The following is a 16337-nucleotide window of genomic DNA, read 5'->3' as shown; positions in this document are numbered from 1 at the left end:
CATATAATACTTAATATAAAATAACATAATATAAATTTAATATTAAATATATTGTATATTATTAATATAAGTAAAAACATAAATTATATAATGTATAATGTTAATATAAAATATATTTTATATATTAAAGATATATATAATATATAACCTTATGTATATTTATATATATAACCCTATATATATTTAAAGAAAAACACATGAAGTCTAGAATAGACAATTAAACCGTAACCAACAAAAACATCATCATTTCTATAAAATGGGTTCTACAGACACAGCTGTTGTTTACATGAACCCATGGATTCAATCATTTTGGATCAGATTTATTGTGGTAACCATCACTACCTTTGCACTTATAAATCAATACCACTCTAGCATTTTAGTGATCAAAATAGCTACACCATCATATGGTTTCTGATGTTGTTGAAATAACCAGACCAGAGCTACTTCTGGTAAATCAATAAAATGTTTAGGAAAAAATATAGGGGCACAGGTATAATCAAACCAACTGGATGCCCAGGTCAACGGAGCTGCCTACAAAACCACTTTGTAGCCCAAACCTTAAAATGAACCCTCGGGTTGTGATCTGCCAGGTTACTCAGAGCCAACCTTGAAGCACTTGAGCGCATGTGTGGCAGAAACACTCGGATGTAATAGTCAATTAATTATTAATGAAAGAACTATACAAATAAAAGCATCATTCTCTTTTATATGGTGATAATTATTATCATAAGTAACACAAATTGAATAATAAGAATCATCAGGGCAGTTCGATGATAAGCTAACAATTGCCCGCAATCAGATCCAACATCTCTGCTCAAGCTATTTAATAAAATAAACAGTAGCTTGTTGACATTTTTGGTCAGTTAAGCACACAGACATCCAGAGGCTACTTTTATGTGTCAGGTGAAAGACAAGTGGAGACTGAATGATGTGAAAGTGGAGGCAAAACAGTGGCAGTAACTGAGGTGTTCCAGAATCATGTGACGTAATTTATTTATTCATACATGTTCAGATATACAGACACACACAGACACATATATGCACACATACAGCTAATCAAAGATGGTTAGAACTAAGCACAATGCTTCAATTACATTTATATGAGAAATACAGTTACAACAGGCCATCATTAACTTAATAAGGCTAGACCCTTGCCGTTTAGAAGGAGCCACCCAGCATCTCTCTACCTGTGACCCAGACACACGTCACCCTGTGCAAAAGCAGCCAGCAAGCCATTTCCTTCTTCACTCTAGAATCACACAGTTCCCAGACAGACCTGGGAATGATCTGACTCTCAACCAGTTTACCCAAGACCAGCTCAAGGAGAGAATGTGCCCATTCATCAGACCACAACGATCACAGGCAAAATCTAGTCAACACTAAGTGAGTCATTCCAGCCTTCCGCAGTGGCTGGCACCACCTCCCTGCCTCTTGGTTTACCTGGCGCGCTGTGTCTCCTAGGAAGGCAGCGAGGGCCTCATGTAACTAATGTCCTCAGCTTCCAGCAGGAAAAATGCTAAATGTAACAGACTCGACGCCCCAACATCATATGTGCTCAGCTCACAAGCACACACACTTCCTGTCCAGGGGTCTGAATGTCCGTTCCAAGTCCATCTGCCCAGAGGCCACGTGTCCGTGTTTTGCCGTGGTATCAAACCCTCTCTCGAGGCCCCTCCCTTCCTTCACAACATGCTTGTTACATCAAGCAGGCCCTACTGGAATGAATCCCATTCTTTTGCAAGAAGTGCCGATTTTGAAACAGCTCTTCTTTTCACATTGCCCTAGATGCTGTCCCTACCCTGACCCCATGTGTTCTTTGGAGCCTGGTTCTGTCCTATTACACTTCGGGGCTCTCACTTGCACCATGTCTGTTTCACCATAGACGCAGCAAGGAGCTCAACCCAGATGACTCCGTGCCAGGTTCATGACCAGATGCCCATTCAGGGAGTTCCTATGCACACACCAGAGTTAAAGCAAAATCAATGTGGGCACTTAAGTGTGCACACTGCACGGGAAGCGGTACCTGCGGGATGCAGGAACGACAGCCCACCCTCTGCCTTTGCAGGGTTGGAGCCATCTGATTCCCACCAGGAGAGGAACTCTTGGCTGTGTATTCTGAACCCAGACTACTAGGACAGCTGTCCACTCTTCTCTTCAAATGCCTCTCCCCTCTCCTTAAACCAGGAAGGAAGTCTTAATTGCTGACATGTCTCTAATGCTTGTTAATCTTCTTTTTAATAAGAAGGATAAACCACACTCTTTGGACCTCCAGCAAACAGTGATAGGAGACCATGGGGAGGAGAGAAAAGGGGGATGGAGAAGCATCAAGGAGGAGGGGACAAGGGACTCCCACCCCGGGATTCCAGGTCTAGATTCATACAGCAACGAAGTTTCAAAAAGAGTTTCCAGGTCGCTCACTTTTCACTGTGCCAAGTAAAGACACTGAGCTCATTATCTTGAGCTTACTTTCTCTCCTCTGACTTGAAATGGAGGGAAAGTTCATCTTTGAACATTATGTGCGGCCTGGCTGGACTGCCAACTTTAGCAGGCACCCAGGACACACCCGCTGGCTCCTCCAGGAGGTTCCCCGGCACCAGGAACCGCACCAAGGCCAGATTCCTGAATTCTTGGAAGAAGAAGAGCCTGTGGTGGACGGCTTACACAGTGTGCGTTTGCCATGTGTAAATAGACACGCAGTCCATATTAAAGAAAACAATGGAAGGACAGAACCCCTGAGATAGAAATAACCACACTCCCTTTGCCCATGAAACTTTGTATCCGATCTCTCCATCCCTGGTAAACAACTTACAAAGGGCCTCACTCACCAAGAGCCATTTACTGAATGCCCAGAGAACCATGCGTACCTTGTGATTTATTGTTACACAGAAACAGCAAATCTAAACAACTTTTAGATTAATTATAACTTAAGTAGAAGATGCACTTTACTCTCAAATCCATTGGGACTATACATTTAGGAAGGAACAACTGTAATAATTTTCAGAGGGGCTTCCCAGTAGCATACAGTTTAATCCTCTGCCTGTAAGTTCTGGCATCCCTGAAGGGCACTGGTTCGTATCCCAAGTGGCTCTACTTTCTTTCTCTCTTTTTTTAAGATTTGTTTTTTTTTTTTAAGATTTATTTATTTATTTTTATTGGAAAGAGAGGAGGAGATACAGAGATAAAGATCTTCCGTCCATTGAGTCACTCCCCAAGCGGCTGCAACAGCCAGAGCTATGCCAATCCGAAGCCAGGAGCCAGGAGCCTCTCCCAGGTCTCCCACACGGGTACAGGGTCCCACGGCTTTGGGGGCCGTCCTTGACTGCTTTCCTAGGCCACAAGCAGGGAGCTGGATGGGAAGCAGGGCCTCCGGGATTAGAATCGCCGCTCAACAGGATCCTGGTGCATTCAAGGCAAGGACTCAAGCCGCTAGGCTACTGTGCCAGGCCTGTGGCTCTGCTTTCTGATCCAGCTCCCTGTTTATGCACAAGGACAGCAGGAGATGGCCCAAGGCCTCTCTCTGTCTCTCCTCTGTAAAATATGCCTCTCAAATAAAAGTACTTTTAGGAGCTACTACAGAAAGAGCAGCTCCTAGGTGCCAAGCACGTTAATGAATACTCTACAAGAATTACTTCATTCTCATACCACTTCTAGAAGATAACCGTCACTATCCCTATTGCACTAACATAGAAATGGAGGTTCAAATATCTTATATTATCTTCTAGGAATCCATTACTTGGAAATCCCACACAAAGTCATTTCCACAGGAAGAGGAAGTATGGACCTCAAGTAATGATTGTTGGTCTCTGTAGGCAATCATTGCCCCATCTTGGGGATTTAAAGATATATTTTTTTTAAAAGACAGTTACATAGGGAAAAGGAGAGACAGAGAGAGGTCTTGTATGTGCTGGCTCACTCCGTAGATAGCGGCAATGGTTGTAGCTGGGCTGGTCCAAAGCCAGGCGCAGGAGCACAAGGGCTTGGGCCATCCTCGGCTGCTTTCCTAGTCCATAAGCAAAGAGCTGGATGGAAAGTGGAGCAGCCAAGATTGAAAGCAGCATCACGTGGGATGCTACAGCTGCAGATGGAGACTTAGTGTAAAACTTTTCACTAAGCAGTTTGGACAGAGCTGCAGCCCTCAGGACCGTGAACTTCACCCACAATGCTGAGAATTGGACCATCTACTCTCAGCTTGAAACCAGCACTGTTTTCGTTCAGGTTTGAAGCCCAGTTCTCTCTGTTCTCGCTCTCACTTTCTCTCTGGAATTCCCTCTCCTGAAGCCAAGGGCCCTACTGCCAAGCCATTTGCTGCATTAGACAAACTCATTTCTCTCTTAGGATAGTGAGTGCAGCTCTGGAAAGGTTCTCCCTAGGCCTGTATTCTGAACTTGTTGTTAAGTAAAGCAAACTCTTCAAAATCACAAACCCCTCTCAAGGGACTTCAAAAGGGTTTGTGGAAAACTAGAACTTAAAAAGTTCATTTTGGGGGCATGGAGGGGTCTTCAGAAAGTCCATGAGCAAGTGGACAGGTGAGTGGTACAGCAGTTAAGATAACTGCATCCCACCTTCAAGTGCCTGGGGTTTGATCTTCGGTTCCATCCTCCGATTCTGGCTTCCTGCCAATGCAGACCCCGGGAAGCTACCACAGCTGGGCCCCTGCCCTCTCCGTGGGAAGTTCAGTTCCTGGCTTTACTTTGGCCCAGCACTGACTATGGTGGACATTTGAGGGGTGTGAACCAGCAAGGAGCTTGGTCTTTCTTTTCAAAATGTTCACGAATAACGTGTTATTGAAAAGGCTATGCAGAAGATTTTCTGAAAGTTTTGCACCAAAATAAACTTACCTTTAAATTGCATTTTTTGAGGTTCCCTTGTGGCGTGATCATGGTGAAAGGGGGTCCTGTTCGGAGTGGAAGCTACCCTGTGACTTCTGCGGCCCTCAGTTCCCCTATACATAGAACACAAACCCTTCACTCCCTCGCCCGCTTCGTGGAGACAACATGAGCGAGCAGACACTCAGTGAGAGACACTGAACGCTTTCAAATAGGAACGTGTTGACACAGCACAGTATAGGTTGCGCGCTGACCAATGAGAATAGGTGTTTGTAAGGTCAAGGCATAGACCCAGAAACTGTTACATAAATGGGGATTTCCATTGAACTGAGGGTTTCCGGGAAACACCCAGAGCCATTATCACAGGTGCTAACTGGGTAGCCAGTACAAAAACACCCTGTAGGTCTATGATTCACTCCTTACAACAGCTTTTCCAAAAAGATTGATTCATTTATTTGAAAAGCAGTGTGTTGGGGGTGGAGGTAGAGGAATGAGAGAAAAAGAGATTGCTTCCACTGGTTCACGTACCAGATGTCTAGGTCAGGCCAAAGCCAGTGACCCCATCTGGCAAGCACCTGTTGCTTTCCCAGGAGCATTAATATGAAGTTGGGATGGAAGTGGGGCAGTCGGGGCTTGATCTGATGTCCATATGGGATGCCAGCCTCACAGGAGGTGGCTGTATCCTCCATGCCACAACACAGGTCCCTGTCACTGGCGGTTCTGAAAGAGTTTAGGTGTCTGAACAAGTTATTATCCCTAAAACATAGGGCTCAAGAATCTCCTAAGACTCTCTTGCCTACAACTAACTTACACCATAAGAAGACCGTGGGAAATAATCCTGACTTGAGCCTGTTGCCCATGTGCTGCCCACAACCTGCCCAGCTCTTCGGGCACTAGCCTCCCTCTGAACATGAATTTTTTTTTCCCCTTTCCTGGAGTCTCTCATTTTCTCCATTGTATTCATTCAGAGTAGGGGAAAAAAAGACTTCATAAATGTCAGTTCATATTCCAAGCAATTTGCTATAGGCAACTACACCATTACTTTGTACAAATAAATTTACATAAATCATTATTAGAATGTTTTATCTTGGCAACATTATTTGGTTCCCAGAGCACAAATTAAATGCATGCTTAAAGCAGAATGGTTTAAAGTTATTCCTATATTGTTTATGAGACAGGATTAGAAATTTCCATCTAATTTTTCTTTCATAATGGAATTCCTTGAATTTTCTTTGTACAGTTAGAAACCACATGGATAATTTTCGGGGGGTGGATGTTTCTTGAAGCAGGCCATGTCACGATGGATTCATTTTTCAGTGGCTGTTCCCTTTGATTCCATGCGTTTGGTTTTGAACACTGATTAGGGAGGCTGGGAACCAAGGAAATGACAACACAGCCGCACGACTAATGGCTCTTGGCTTCAAATTATTCTGCAAGCAAACTGGTCTTTGGTTGTGGCTGGGCTTCATTTTTTTTTTTTTTTTAACAAAGAAATTTGTAAGTAGACTCTCTGAACTCAGTTCTGCGGAGCTGTTGGTGCTGGGATGGTGCCTGTCTGGATCACGGCACAGCACATGACAAGTCCTTGCTGGCCAGAGATTGACTCCACCCTAGATTTCAAAATAGAGTCTTTTCCATGCAAAACACAGTGCCCAGTTTCAACACAAGCTGCAACTGTCAACGTCAGGGCAGGGACAGGATGGGATGAGGAGTCCTGCAGCCCTCCCGGCCCTGCTCTTTGCTGGGGGCTAAGCAGCAGGGGCAGACAGCCCTGGCTTCAAATCCAAGCTGCTCTCTGTGTGAGCGTGAGCAATTCAAAGCTTTCTGCATCTGTTACCTCGTCTGGAAGGGAGATGAGGATAGCCACGGACCTCAAGTTTTTAGGGTGGGGGGGGACTCAAGAGGGAGACACATTATAGAGCTTCGGAGTCTGGACCTTGGGAAAGACTCAGCAGACAGCAGCTAACACGGATCCGAAAGGAAGATGCGGGAGTCCAATACAACAGCTCCTACTAGGTATTTCCTGTGGGTGTGCAAGGGTCATGTGACAACTTTCAGCCAATGGACTATGGATGGGGAAGTGGCTTAGGGTTTTGCTAGTTTAAAGCATTTAAGGAGAGAGGAGAAGGGTTCTTACCTCCCGACTTGGGCCTGACTTAACCCTGACTGCTGTAGGAGTTGAGGAGTGGGCCAGTGCACAGGAGATCTCTGTCTCTATCTCTGCCTCTCAAATAAAACAAAAATAGGGCCCGGCACAGTAGCCTAGCAGTTAAAGTCCTCGCCTACATGTACCAGGATCTCATATGGGCACCAGTTCTAACCCCGGCAGCCCTACTTCCCTTCCAGCTCACTGCTTGTGGCCTGGGAAAGCAGTTGAGGACGGCCCAAAGCCTTGGTGGGAGACCTGGAAGAAGCTCCCGGCTCCTGGCTTCGGGATTGGCTCAGCTCGTCACTGCAACCACTTGGGGAGTGAATCATCAGATGGAAGACCTTCCTCTCTGTCTCTTCTCCTCTCTGTATATTAGAATTTCCAATAAAAATTAAAAATAAACTTAAAAAACAGGATCCGTTGATGAATGTGGATTCTCAACCTGCCTCTTCTCATGGTGAAGCGATGTCCCCACCCCAAGATGGAAGAGGGACAGGTCCCCAAGCCTTTGTCTGTGGGAAAGACACACTGGCCGAATGAAATGCCGATTGAGGAACACACATTCACGGCATTTGAGCCTCTGAAATTTGGGGTCTGCTTCTTAACCTGATAGCTCACAGCTTGCCTGGTTCAGCCTGCTGGTAAGGCTAGAACCTGTTCCTCCAGTCCTCACCCTAGTTATCATGCACCAGTATCATAAAATCCTATCAGACTGGGAAATAAACATTGCCAAGACTCGATGCCGTAACTTACCCACGGTAGATCTTCAATGCTTAACTGATCCTAACAAAAACTCTGCTTTTTGTTTCAAATAAACTAGCCCAAATCACTGGCAGATAAAAAGCTCCAAAATCAAGGTTACTGCTGATTGATTTCATGTTTTAGTTAATTCCAGAAGTCTGGATAGCTCATTTTAAAGACAATCCTAAGATGTAAGTTCCTGGAATGATAAGACCTAAGTGCTGATATATATTTAATTTAAAGAGGTTGGAATGAATGGGAAAACACAATGAGGGTAGGATCAGCTCACTATCTCAAGCTGGAAACTTCCTCTTGTCTTCTTCTCACTCTAACCCTGCGCATTCTTCAATCCTCCTTTCTCAGTAGGCCCACTCTTTACATTTGGCAAACACCCCTATCATATAAGGGCACTGCAAAAACCGACAGAAGACTGAATTAAAAGGTACGCGTGTTTTGAGGAAGTCACGACTAGGGACACCGGCCTCCCAGCTCCGACTGCCCGGGGTCAGGTCCTCACTCCATTTCCAGTTCCAGCTTCTGGTTAATGCAGACCGCGAGAGGCAGCAGGTGAACACCCAGGTGGGAGGCTCAGGCTGAATTCCTGGCTCCTGGCTTAGGCCTGCTCCGGCCTTGGCTACTGCACGTTTCTGGGGAATGACACTACAGATGGAAGATTTCTCTCCCTTATACTCCTTCTTTTTCTCTGCCTTTCAACTAAAGTAAAAAAAAATAACAAAAATTAAAAAAAATATTTTGAAAGCCATAAGGAAATTTCAAAAGGTTTATGGGAAATGTTTTTATAAAAGAACTGCAGATTAGACTGCACATGTTTTTTTAGACCAAATAGACACTTGTTAGTTACACTTTCCCATAAAGGTTTTGAAGTATTCTTGTTCAAGTGCCTGGACCAGGGGTTGGCAAACTTGTCCTGTAAAAGGTCAGGCTATGAATGCTTTGTGGTTTCTATCGCCCCTATTCCATTCCATCACTCCATCACAGTGGCTGGTGTGACCCCAAATGGATGAATACAGCTGTGTTCCAATAAAGCCTTCTGGACAGAAATTTCACTTCTGTAGAATCCTCAAGAGGCACAAAAATTTTAGTTTCCTTTTCAATTTTTTCCAGTCAGTTAAACCTTCTTAGTTTGCCTGTTGTGGGCCAAGGTGGTTTTCTGACCCCTGGTCTGAGCTTCCAAGGGAAAGGGCCACCTTCTCTTAGGCAATCACGTGAATGGAAGGAGAACACAAATGCTGTCATCCTGGTTCCTTACTTCCTGCTGGCTGGGGATGCTGGGTTGTGACTGCGGCAGACTTCTGAGCCGTGAGCATGCCCAGGCAGAGCGCAGCCAGGAAGAGGTGGGCAATCGGAACAGCAAGAGCCACGGTGGCAAATCCAAGTAGCACCTTGAAGATGCAGGTTAGCAAAAGTCACCATTGCTTTATCTGGCTTGACAAAAAGTTAGAACATCTGGCTCCTCCTCTCTGTGGCCTCTGCCTTGGCCGTGATACCTGACTTCTGTCTTTCAGAATTCTCTTGAGATGCTCTTGGCATCAACTTACAAACTCATGTTCTTGGCTAATGCTTCCTGCCCTCGAGCTTTGCTTCTCAGCTCGGAACTGCACCTTCTGAATTGCTGGGTCCAGAGCTCAGGCAACCACTTGGATCATCCTGGGGCCATGTCTAGCCATGCATGCCTGGTGGAGCTGGGAGTGACGCAGAGATGGGTGTGGAAGAGACGAGTAAATAATCAGATAGACAAGCAGAGGCAGGGTATGGACAAGCCCAGAGAAGAGCCAGGGCCGAGAGATTACTGTCACTGAGAGGAGGCTGCCAGCCAAGGTCCCTTGGTAGCAAGGCAGGTGCAATTTTCCCAGGTGGCCATTCTCCAGGATTCCCTAAGGGATCCAGGCCCGGAAGGGGATCTCCTCTGGTTGGGACCAGAGTAGTGGGATTGTATGAACTCTCATCCAGAAAGCCAGGCCTTCACCACCCAGGTTCCCCGTGGGTTCAATTCCCTTCTTCTCTTTCCTTCTTCTGTCTGTGCAAATGCTATGCAGAGGCCCTCCCAGTCCATGAACTCTTCCTTAATTATTTCCATCTTAATCCTCAAAATGTTTCAATTCCCTGAATCCAGAGGTTTACTTTGTGCATACAGCCCAGCCCCCAGCTGAACACCACCATCTGCCACTTGCTCCTAAGTTAGTCCTGCACTGGGCTAGATTGTAACTTGCCTGAAGATGGGAACCAGTCTTAACACCATTCTATCCCCATCTGCCCAACCACACATCACAGGTACTCAGTAATACTTATAAAGCTCAACTAAGAGGTACAACATTTGGACAATTAATTCAAGTACAGCACAGTCTTCTGGGAGAAAAGATCACTTAAGAGGCACTTAGAGCAGAAGCTGGCTTCTACATGAAAATTTCCAGAGATGTTTCAGTTGCTTTGCAAGTCTACAACACACACACCAGAATTTTAAATAAAGACTGGATTCAACATGTTCAATCATCTTAATGCCTAAATTAGATTGACCACCCTGTCCATCCGGGCAGCTGCATAAATGGATCATTAAGAAGACTGGAGGGAGGCGGTGGGGAGGATGCCATTGGAGGAAGAAACAATCAATTCTGCATTTGCATTTGAATACAGCCTTGCTGTCCCCAGGCGAGATGCGGGGCTTGTGGACTTACCTGAGTCGGAATGGGTCCAGGAAGCCGAGGTCAGCATCGCTCCTTCACAGAAAGAACAAAGGGACCTTCATCATCACCAGAGGATGCTTCTGGGGGCTGGAGGAGAGGAACGGAAGGAAGGCAAGATCAGACCCAAGAGCAGAGAGATCCCTACACACACGGCATCCCAGGGTATCACTTTCTATCTCCAGAAAGTGACATGCGTGAATGGGAAAGTCAATTGCAACGGAACCTCTTTATTTCTTGGATAGTTCTTCAAGGACTGAGTCCTTGAAGATGGAGAGTTGTTGAAATGGCCTCATGGGATTTAGGAGGACCCAATAATTTGAAAATCCATGCCACAGACATTGTGTGACTATCTTTTACGATCCCTGTCATTGAGGTATCATGAACTCTCCTACAGTTACTGCTCAACCACCCTTGCCTATCCACGGGAAAACACTAGCACCCCAACATGCTTTGCAGCGCAGCGTGCGCCTCACAGACTGGCCAGGTAGACCCAGGCCACAGGCTGTAACGCCAGATGTTCTGTCCTACTGTTCCAAAGGCAATTACTCCGGCCCTAGTCCTGGACACTGGCTAAGTAGGGTACAAGTCCTGAGGCCACAGTTAACCAAGAATCTTGGAAAATAGGGAAGTTGGGATTTTACATCTGATGAAAGATTTTTTTTTTCCCTTTTAGTGTAGGCCTAAAAGATGACCAATGAACTCACTATGAAAAGAATGGTATTATGCTATGAGCTGCAGTGTGAGAATGTTAGGAAATAGGTTTGCTAGGTCAGTGGTTCTCGGTCTACGATCCGTACACGAGCAGCACCAACGCTATTGGAAAAAGAATTGAAAATCCGGATCCTTAGATGTGACCTTGTTGTAGGGTTTTGGACCCCGAGTATGGCAGCAACCTCAATTCTTGTCTCGCAGGAAAGAAGAATTTTTGTGTGAACACAATTTAGTTTTAAAGCAAGATTTATTAGAAAAGTTGAGAAGAGAGACTCCTGTCCTAGAGACAGGAGTGGGCTCTGAGATAGGAAGGACCCTTACCCCTTGCCATAGTGGCAGGAGGAAAAGTGAAAAAAGACCCTAGTCCTCTGCCATAGTGGCAGGTGGAAAAGAAGAACCCGTATTAATGGTGGGGAAAGCATCTTTTAAAGGTTTACCTCAAAGATGTTTCTCCATAAACAAAGAAAATTCCTGGTTTCCAGGGTACCTGGCCTTGGGACAAAAGGCCAGAAAGGTGTCACTGGCCAACTTCCTTGGTCCCTTTCTAATGATAAAGAGGCCAGCGTGAAGCCCTCCCCCTTGGCACTGGCTGGAGACAGAATGGAGCTGAGGCTTCAGGAGGGGAAGCATTCCTGGGGATGCTTCTTGGGGAAGCATTCCTGATAAGATATGCACTTGTCTCAGGAGAGACTGCTCTGGTGAATCCAAGACATGGTGGGGAAAATTCTCTTTTATATAAAAAAGTGACTTGGGGACCCAGAATAGCCTAACTGCCTACTGCCCAGTCTAACTCACAAGCTGAGGTTATCTGGTTATCTGTGTTTTAACAAGCCCTGCATATGACTGTTACACACCTTAGATCTCCATCTACTCAGACATCTATTCTATTGTCATAAAATCCACATTACTTTCCCCTACCTCACGGTGAAGCTCCAGTGAGGGACAAGGCACTGAGCTGGGGATTAGGGACGAGTCCAGGGGAAGCAGGGAGAGGCTCTGCAGAAATGTTATCGCCTACCGTGAGATGAAACACACACCGGGCAGTTCAGACACTCACAGACTAAGCTTTCTTCAGACAGCGGGAGGGTTTCCGAGGAAAGCTTTACTTCTGGTTGAAATGGGGATGCTGGTAAGGGACAATGGCCACAATAACGGGTCGATGGAGGCTGGGACTGGAACAGCAACAGCCAAAGCAAACAGGGCAATCGCAGAAGCCAAGGCCTTGGAGGTAGAGAGTGTGAGAGGGCTATCGAGGGCACAGAGGAGCCAGGTCTGGCTGATACCCGAGAGTGAAGGTGAGCTGGCTGAGTCAAGGTCACCTCCACCTGCAGACAAGCAGAGGCCCACATGTGGCTTCTGTTTCTTCGGTAAAGACCATGCAGCCTGCACCCATGGCTTCCGTTTGTTTACAAACCAACTGCAAGATTTCTACCTCCAGTTGGCTCCTCTTTTTTTTCCCCCTTGCGCTGCATTTTCCAAAGTGGAGAAGCTTAGGCACTTCAAGAATTGGCAGCTGAAGGTTTGCCCAGGAGGAAGAATTTGAAAGAAAATGTTAAAGTAGGTGCAAGAGGCTGGATGGCCTCAGGCCATTCTGCAAAGGGACCAAGCAGGACCTAAAAAGCTCCCAAGGCTATTGTGGTTGTACATTCACAAAATAACTTGAGAGTGCTGCTTTTCTCATAGAAGAAAAATGAATTAGTACTCAACATCTCCAATTAAAGGGGAAAAAAATGCACCTTTCATGATCACAAAGTTACAGCTTTTGCCTCTAGAAAACAGACATAAATGGATTTTCCTGATGTTGGTAGATGAGTTGTGGGATACTGAAAACATTTTTGACGTTACACCAAAGTGCTGATCAAAATGAAGCAGAATTTGATATTAGCAATATCAGCTTCTTCATCCCTGATCTGCCACTTAACCCTCTGAGTCATTACAGACGAGGAGCTAAATCCCTAAGCTGTGGATGGCACTAACATAAGGCTACTTTCTCAGAAATCTAAATTGTAAAATAGATAAGGGAGTCTGGGTTAGCTGAGCCATTAAGATACACACTGCAGGCCTGGTGGGATGGCTCACTGGTTCATGTCCTGGCAGTCCTGCTTCCCATCCAGCTCCCTGCTTGTGGCCTGGGAGAGCAGCTGAGGATGGCCCAAGGCCTTGGGACCCTGCACCTGTGTGGGAGACCCAGAAGAGGCTCCTGGCTTCAGATCAGCTCTGCTTTGGCCATTGCAGCCACTTGGGGGGTGAACCAATTGATGTAGGATCTTTCTCTTTGTGATTCCTCTCTGTGCATCTGCCTTTCCAATAGAAATTAATAAATCTTAAAAAAAAAAAAGATCAAATTTGTACATTGTAGGAACAGGTTTGATTCCTCCGTCTGGTTCCTGAGTAGGGCTTCTAGCTAATGTGGACCCTGGCTGGTCACAGTGATGGTTCAACACATTGTGTTCCCCCCATTCATGCAGGGGCCCTGGATTAAATTCCCATCTTCAGACCGGTCCAGCCCTTGCTGTTTTAGACATTTTATAAGTGAGCCTGTGGGTGGGAGCTTTCCATTTGTCTGTTTCTCTTTATGCCTCTCAAATTTATAAAAAGAATAAGAAAAAATTTTAAAGATTGATTTATTTGAAAGGCATTTATAGAGAAGGATTTAGAGAAGTGTTGTGGCCACTGGTTCACTCCCTAAATGGCCACAACAGCCGGTGCTGGACCAAGCTAACGCCAGAAGCTTCGTCCAGGGCTGTCATACGGGTGCAGGCTTTTAACGACTGAGTCATCTTCCGCTGCCTTCCGAGGCACATTAGCAGGGAACCGGATTAGAAGCGGAGCAGCTGGAACTTGAACTGGTGCGCCTACGAGATGCAATCACCAACATGGTGGCTTAATCCTCTACGCTATGATGCTGACCCTGAAAAACTCGTAAAAGTATGAAGTTGCTGAGAAGTTACGAAGTGGAATACTACAGAGACATGTGGAATTACCCTCCTCGTGGAGACACTTGGACGCTAACTATCGCGCCTGATTGTGCTGGCGTTTGAAAATGCTGTGTAAAAGCAAAATGTCCCTCACGCCCTTGAGCTTCTCCTTTTCAGTATTTGCAGATAGAGCAACTCTGAGGAAGAAACCTGGCATCAACCATCCGTTCTCCCAAGAAACATTTCAAGGTACATTTCTTAGTTGAAATTTTTTTTTTTTACTATTATGATTATATTTCTCTGGCCACAAGTGAGCATCAGGGCAGATTCCAGCAGCTGCTACGGAACACACCTCGGTCTGCAGCAACCCTGACATACGTGATGGCATCATTTATCATCTCTGCAGTAGTTTAGTCCCAGCTGGACCATTTCCTAATTTACTTCCATATGTAACTGGCAGAGAGATTAATCGGGCTTCCAACTCGGAAACCTGAATTGTTGTGCTTTAGTCCCTTAATAGGCTGACTCTGGGCAGGAAGAACACGTTGACCTATGAAAAGTGAGAGTTTCTCTTTCAAAAGCCTGTAGCTCTCAGCTGTGCGCATGCACACACACACACGCACACACACACACACACACACACACACACACACACACACACACACACACACACACACACACACACACTCTCTCAACACAGCTTGTTGTTTTGTGAGCTTGGAGAGCTGGCTTGCTCTTCAGAACTGTCCGCCACAACTACGGCCAGAAATGTCACACCCAATCAGGTGCAGTTGCAGCCACGTTCCCCTCCTTGTCTGCAAGGTCACGGTCTCAGATTTCTGAAACTAAGGAGATCTTTTTGCCGCGGCGCCGCACCCAGCTGGCCCAGCTATGCGGTGCCCGGGCACTGGAAAGTATGCACTTTGTTTTTTCCACTCTTTTTAAGGGTCTGAAGTTGACTGAATTTCGCAGCTGCCACCTCTGCAGGGAGGTGATGGCCCATGGATGGTTAGCTTTGTTCCCAATTCTCCTGGGCCCAACTCTCAGTCCACTTGTGTTTTTAATGCTATTCCAGCGGTATCAGCTCTGTGCAACGAGTTGGTTAATGGAACTGTCATCACCCGAGGTGTTTACATACAGAAAGTGGGCTAATGTAAACACGGGGCTGATCAGCTGTGCCTGCCTTCTGTGGAACCTGAACCCAAGGCCAGCACTAGGAAGACTCAACACACAGACCCACGCAGGCCCACGCAGGCTTGCTCGGCCACTCTGAAGCTTTGGAATAGTCCCTTAGTGGTTCGGGTTTAAAACTCCTCTGTAAATCAGTTGAGCTCCTTTAGGTTCCTTTGAAATAGAAATCTCAGGACTCAATGAACAAGAAAAAAAAAAGCAGCCAATCATCTGGCTCCTGTGTTTAGCTGGTGGCAAACGGCAAGTCAGATCTTCTGCAAGTTACTCACGAAGTTCAAGTGCTTGAGGCTGTGACAGACCATGACAGACCCACACTTAGGAATATCCAGGACCCACCCACCCACCCACTGCTCCTTTTTTTTTTTGGAGCAAAGAGGTCAGCACCTACTTTAACATTTTCTTTCAAATTCTTCCTCCTGGGCAAACCTTCAGCTGCCAGTTCTTGAAGTGGCTAAGCTTCTCCACTTTGGAAAATGCAGTGCAAGGGGGAAAAAAAAGAAGAATATATTTCACAAAGTTTTTGGAATCCAATGAAATGCAATCATTTGAAGTGTAGGTTATGGCAAACTTCACCAAAGTACATAGCCACAGCCCTTGTCTTTGAGACAACTTAGTTAAGGAGATGCACAACTCATCTTAATAAAATATGGTCAGTCATCAAAACCAGAGAAATGACTATGAGAATCTGAAGGAGGGAGAATGTATCCCCTTCTCCCGGAAAAAGAAATGAGCCAATCAGGAAGCGGGAGAGGGGGATCATTGGGGTTTTCTGGAGGGACCGCCTTTTCAGCTGCGCCTTGCAAAACAAGATGGGAGTAAAGGTTTCTGGACAGAGAGCAGCAAGAGCGAAGGTCTAGAAACCTCCAGGGGAGGTGGGACACAGCAGTGGCACCGGATGACACTGTGAGAGGCAGCCTGGGAAGGCCTCGGCAGAAGAAAGCCCCGGACGCCAACCATGGGCTGGCTCTGCCTTCGCTCACCGCCCCTGGGCAAGCCCAGAAGGTTGGGCGGTGCAGCCTGGGCCTGAGCGGTGCCTCAGGAAGTTGATTCTGGCAATTCTATTACCATTGAATATTGGTAATAAGATCAGTGTGGACCT

General features: G+C 46.1%; 1 protein-coding gene across 2 annotated transcripts in view; it reads right to left on the bottom strand.

Moving 5' to 3' along the window:
• Positions 1 to 16337, bottom strand: part of FOXN3 (forkhead box N3) — a 333022-nt gene that overhangs the window by 223292 nt on the left and 93393 nt on the right. Inside the window, exon 2 of one of the 2 annotated variants that reach the window (XM_040975177.1) lies at positions 10410 to 10505. The exons of the other annotated variant lie outside the window; for it this stretch is intronic. The gene's annotated coding sequence lies outside the window, so the exon portion shown is untranslated. The remainder of the gene's footprint in view (positions 1 to 10409; positions 10506 to 16337) is intronic. 2 annotated transcript variants of the gene reach the window in all.

This window comes from Ochotona curzoniae, unplaced genomic scaffold (genome assembly GCF_017591425.1).
Source record: "Ochotona curzoniae isolate NIBS_2020 unplaced genomic scaffold, NIBS_Ocur_1.0 contig_2688, whole genome shotgun sequence".
In the NCBI taxonomy this organism is placed as follows: Eukaryota; Metazoa; Chordata; class Mammalia; order Lagomorpha; family Ochotonidae; genus Ochotona; species Ochotona curzoniae.
This window is presented reverse-complemented; position numbering and strand designations above follow the sequence as displayed.